The sequence below is a fragment of the Drosophila elegans genome, unplaced genomic scaffold, assembly GCF_018152505.1.
Source record: "Drosophila elegans isolate 14027-0461.03 unplaced genomic scaffold, ASM1815250v1 contig_3, whole genome shotgun sequence".
NCBI classification, from domain to species: domain Eukaryota; kingdom Metazoa; phylum Arthropoda; class Insecta; order Diptera; family Drosophilidae; genus Drosophila; species Drosophila elegans.
The window spans coordinates 207,153-212,109 of NW_024545677.1; the positions used below are offsets into that span (position 1 = coordinate 207,153).

General features: G+C 34.4%; 1 long non-coding RNA gene across 1 annotated transcript; it reads left to right on the forward strand.

Annotated features, from left to right (window-relative positions):
- Positions 1–533: 533 nt before the first annotated feature.
- LOC108137798 lies at positions 534–2,224 on the forward strand. The gene is made up of 4 exons (XR_001774062.2): positions 534–716; positions 1,550–1,671; positions 1,731–1,850; positions 1,950–2,224. It is a non-coding gene; the product is annotated as an uncharacterized LOC108137798 (long non-coding RNA).
- Positions 2,225–4,957: the final 2,733 nt, after the last annotated feature.

The window sequence follows — 4,957 nt, forward strand, 5'->3', positions numbered from 1 at the left end:
CTTTAATACCTGTAAGTCCAAGCAAAATTTTCACAAAGCGATCTATTTTGTCTTTCTCAGCGTGCCTTTACGACCCGCTGGGTTTACTAAGCCCAACATGGAAAGCTAAAATACTTATACAATAACTTTGGTTGCGTAAGCACGGCTGGGACGATAAGCTTCCGGAAGATTTGAGTCTATGTTGGAAATAAATGGTTTCGGCATTTGGCTGCTGTTTGTATGCGCGTGTATGCGCATGTAGTTACAACCGACGTAATTTCAGTCGGGCTCATCACTACACCGAGAAAATTTGAGAACAAAAAAACCTAGAGCAAATCTTCTCTATTTCAGTATTTTTACTTCTCTCTTTATCGAGAAGAATCGTTCTTAAAATCGAGGAGAAATTCTTCTTTTTGTTCTCGATTTCGCTAATCGAGAAGAAAAGATCTTGAACTCGAAAATAAAAGATCTTAAACTCGAGAAGAAATTAGTCTAAAACGTAAAATAAATTGAAAGAGATAAAAATTGGGAGAGAAGTTCTCTCTCAAATTGTTCGGAAAGTTACCGAAGTATACTTTGTCATTTCCCTTTAAAATTTTCGGCCGCGAAACGGGGTAGTTTTGTTTTTATTGATTGAGTGTTGAAAAGTGGAAGCATGGAGACGGAGACAATAGATGACCGGTTGTTCGACTTATTGGTCTCGTTTGATTTGTTGGAGGCACAGCGATACTTGCAAGGTAAGTAATAAATATTTTATAAAATGAAAACTAAGTATATAACTATTATTATTTCCATATATGTATAAAAAATATTTTATATAATAATTTTCGTTTAATTTAAGCAAGTGTGATTGTATTAATTTATTTGTGAACAAAATAAACGTGTTTCGAATGCTTAAATTTACTATTTAACACGTGCTTTAGTAGAACGAATGATTTACCACGAGTTTTAAAATATCAATTTACTGCAAATCACGCTGCTGCAGTCCATGTATGTACTTTACCGTTAGTTATAAGCTAAAAGGAATACCAGAAACAGCTGTCTAACAAAACGTTTGTTTGTCAGTGCCTTTTTTCAGTCTTTGGTTAATAACTTCGAAAGTTATTGTTAAATAAAGACGATATTTTGGTTTTCGTCTTATAATTAAATTTAAAACAAGACTGCATCATTAATTTTATTGGAAACTCTACAGAGCTGGCTAAACTCCAAAAAAAGGGGTCATATGTAGACTTTAGTCGCCACTGTATGTGTTTTTTGTTTCCTTTAATCCTTATTCTTTTACGTCTTGCAAATGCTCGCACAACAGGCGTACATACATACAAACGAGAAAGTATGCGAGCATTTGCAAGACGTAAGAGAATAAGAATCGAAAGGAAACATGGACTGCAGCAGCACGACTTGCAGTAAATTGATATTTTACAACTCGTGTTAAATTTAAATAAATAAATTTAAATAAATACTTTTTGTAGCAGAGCCACGCTTCAAATTTTTTAAACAATATTTTTTTAGACAAGTTAGTTTTGAAATTTGAGTATAAAAATTGTTATACTGTTTAATTATTTTTTTCTAGGCGCCGGTGTACATTTCGACTGTCTGGAATATATCACCGCGGAGGAAATTAAGGAGGCGATTCCGCCAATCGGAATTTGAGTACTCTTCCGCGAAAAGCTGTTCGCTTGGAGGAAAACAAAGGTAATACATTATTATCTCTCTTTCCAAATTTCTTGGTAACTCTTTGTTTATTTTTATAGTTTACTCAAGGAATATCTTCGCAACCATCGTCTCTAAAGCCATCGCCACAAAAGGCACCGACAGCACTTTTATCTCCGTTGCCGTCTAATGCGCCTTAATTCAAATACACTCTTAACAAGGTATGAGTCTTTAAGATGTAATAATTATGTATTTATTCAGTATAATTGATAACCAATAACCTGAGTCTAATATTAATTATAATTACAAATTTTTCATAGAGCTTGAATTCAATTTTAAGTGGAACGGCTGCTGGAAAAGAACTTCTAGCATGTAAAATACTGACTGAAAAGCAAAGAGGCATTCTCATTAATCTTAATCTTAAATGAAAAACAATAAAATCAACCTTCAAGTAAACAGCTTTACAAATTTGTTGGACGAGCTCTCCAATTTTTTCACACCTCCACTTCATACTTATGTCTTAAAAATTGATAAACAAAACTATAAGATTAAATGATATTTAGATTTATAATTTCGAATATATATGTAAAAAAAAAAATAAAAGAGAAACAAAAAAAAAATTGTTTTTGGGATTTGGTATTTTTATTGAACAAAAAAACCGTTCTCAACAGTCTCGATTTCAGTAAAAAAGCAGTCTCGATCTAAGAAAATGTCTTCTTGATTTCAATAAATCCGTTCTTGGCTCACTATTGAGCACGGAAATACTGAAATCGAGACTGCTGAGAACGGTTTTTTTTTTCTCGGTGTACGAAATCAAGAGTTGCGTTAAAAATTAAAACAATTCCAAGGCTGAAGCTATGCGCCGCACATTTGTTGGCAAAACTTTGGCAAGAGATAATTTGGATTTCGCAGTGGAGCGTAATTTCTTTTGGTCTGACTCCGAAGTTGTTCTACACCGGTTAGAACAGCATTCGTCCACCATGAATGTTTTTGTTGCAAGCACAGCTTCTGATATATGTATAAGAAGTGGCAGCGGAAGCGCACTGGCTTAAAAACAAAATTTAAGCAATTATTTTCACTATCGATGGTCTCTGTTGGCACACACATACTATAGTCGGGATAAGGTACATTTATATTCAAGAACTTCCTAGCATACCATCTTTTATCACAGATTTTATATTGCCAATCCCCAAATTTTTTCGTTCCAGACTTGTCCATAAAAATTCACGATTAGCGCTGTTGATAAGCCTATTCACTGTTGTTCTTTCGTTTTTAAAAATTCTGTGCAAGTTTTCAGTCTTTGGAGTATGCTTTGTCTCTACTTAAAATGGCTTGTTTAATATTATTGTTAAACCATTATTTCAATGAATTTTCACGGTCTTTTCTTTGACAGTTACCTACAAAATATATAAATAGTCAATATTGAAGTTAAGAAGTCCGAGTTTTGTATCTACTGTTGTCAGGTGACATATATATCATCCCCATCACAGAGGTTGCAATCAGCATTTTTGTATTCTCTATATCTGTAGGTTTGCTCAGTGCGGTCAGAAATCTTATCGAAAAGCAAGTATACATCAAGCAAACTGTTTACCCCCAGAAACTCCAAGTCACCATGAAGATTAAATTATTAAGCATGTTGCTGTTTAAGAATAATTTAGGAAAACTCTAGAAAATACTTCAATAATATTCTTCTATTCTCTTTGTCTGTTCGGTCTCTAATTAATAATAATTAAGTATTTAATAACTAATATTTAATTTCGATTATTCTTAACGTTTAAAATTTCTATGAAAATGTATTCAATTGGATGCATGCTGACTAACAACTTTACATTTTATTTAAGAGTTTTATAAATTGCTACCCCTCCAGCATGGCCCTCGCGGTCTGATCTATAAAGTGTGTATCCGGGACATTCATCCATTTTACGTTAATGACTCTGAGCATTGAAATGGAAAATCGCTGACCATGCTTGTAGTTTCAAAGAATTCGTATCATTGCATAGTTATTTTGACTTGACAAATTTAATTCTTATACTACTATACATAACACCTAACAGCATTATTACCAAAGACTTTGGCGGTATTGCCACATATTTAACACATACACTCACACGTATATAAGTCTTACTAATAAGATTCTACATAAACATTAATTATTATCAGTACGAAAGCTTTTATCTCCTCATATCAATGCATTTTCATAAATTGTTGATAAATTAAGAGAACCAGTGGGTGTTAATAGAGTTGAAAGATCTTCAAAGCTTTCGACGCAGCGATTCCGCCACCGTCTCCACTGCTTCTCCCATATACAGTCCCCCGGCGTGTAAAAACAGCAGCAACCTCTGTTTTCATTCGCATTGTCTCTTTAAAAATAGCAAGCATTCTTTGGAAAACTGTTCATTTACATAAACTGCAGCATTTGAATATATCCCAAGCGTTTGCAGACTTAGTAGTTGTTTTGCCTGCTTTCAGTAAGCGCCAGCTGCCCAAACCAAATGCATTTTCTCATGTACCGATTCCATCTTTACAATTACAACAGCGGCCGTATTTTTGCTCTATGTCTTTCACACCCGGAAAATGTTTCTAACCCTTGAAGGTTCTGTTAAATAAGGTGAGAGGCACATTGTGCTGAAAATGGACCTCAGCCTTTTACCAGCGACTAAGGGAATTCCTTGCAAATCACACGCATTTTCTGCATTCCGCCTAGCTTCGAGCCCTGCAAATTGGTCCAGATCAATTTACTCTGCTCGGCAAAACGCTCAATGATAATTGTCTGTGCATCAGTTGATAGTGGACTCCTTATCGACTTTGGTGTTCTCGCGTTTGCTTTTTGGTATCGGTGACAATTTGTGTGGGCACAAACCGTTTGCCTTTTTTATACCTTTGCAGAGGGTAGAATTTCAGTCAGAAGTTTGCAACGCAGTGAAGGAGACATCTCCGACCCTATACAGTATATATATTCTTGATCAGCATAACTAGGAGAGCCATGTCCGTCTGTCCGTCCGTTTCTACGCAAAATAGTCTCTCAGTTTTAAAACTATCTGCATGAATCTTTCCCAAAAGTTGTCTTTCTATTGCTGGTAGTATATAAGTCGGATCGAGCCGGATCGGACGACTATAGCATATAGCTTCCATAGGAACAATTGAAAATCGGACGACTGTAACTTAAAGCAATAAAAATATTTAAAAAAAGTTTTTAAAAATTTAACTTTTTTATTTTGTATTTTTTTTTAGAAATTCTTTATGGTTAATTAATAATTTGACAGTTCAGAATTACGCTTTTAATTTTATTAAAATCGGAAAACGATATCATATAGCTGCCATAGGAACT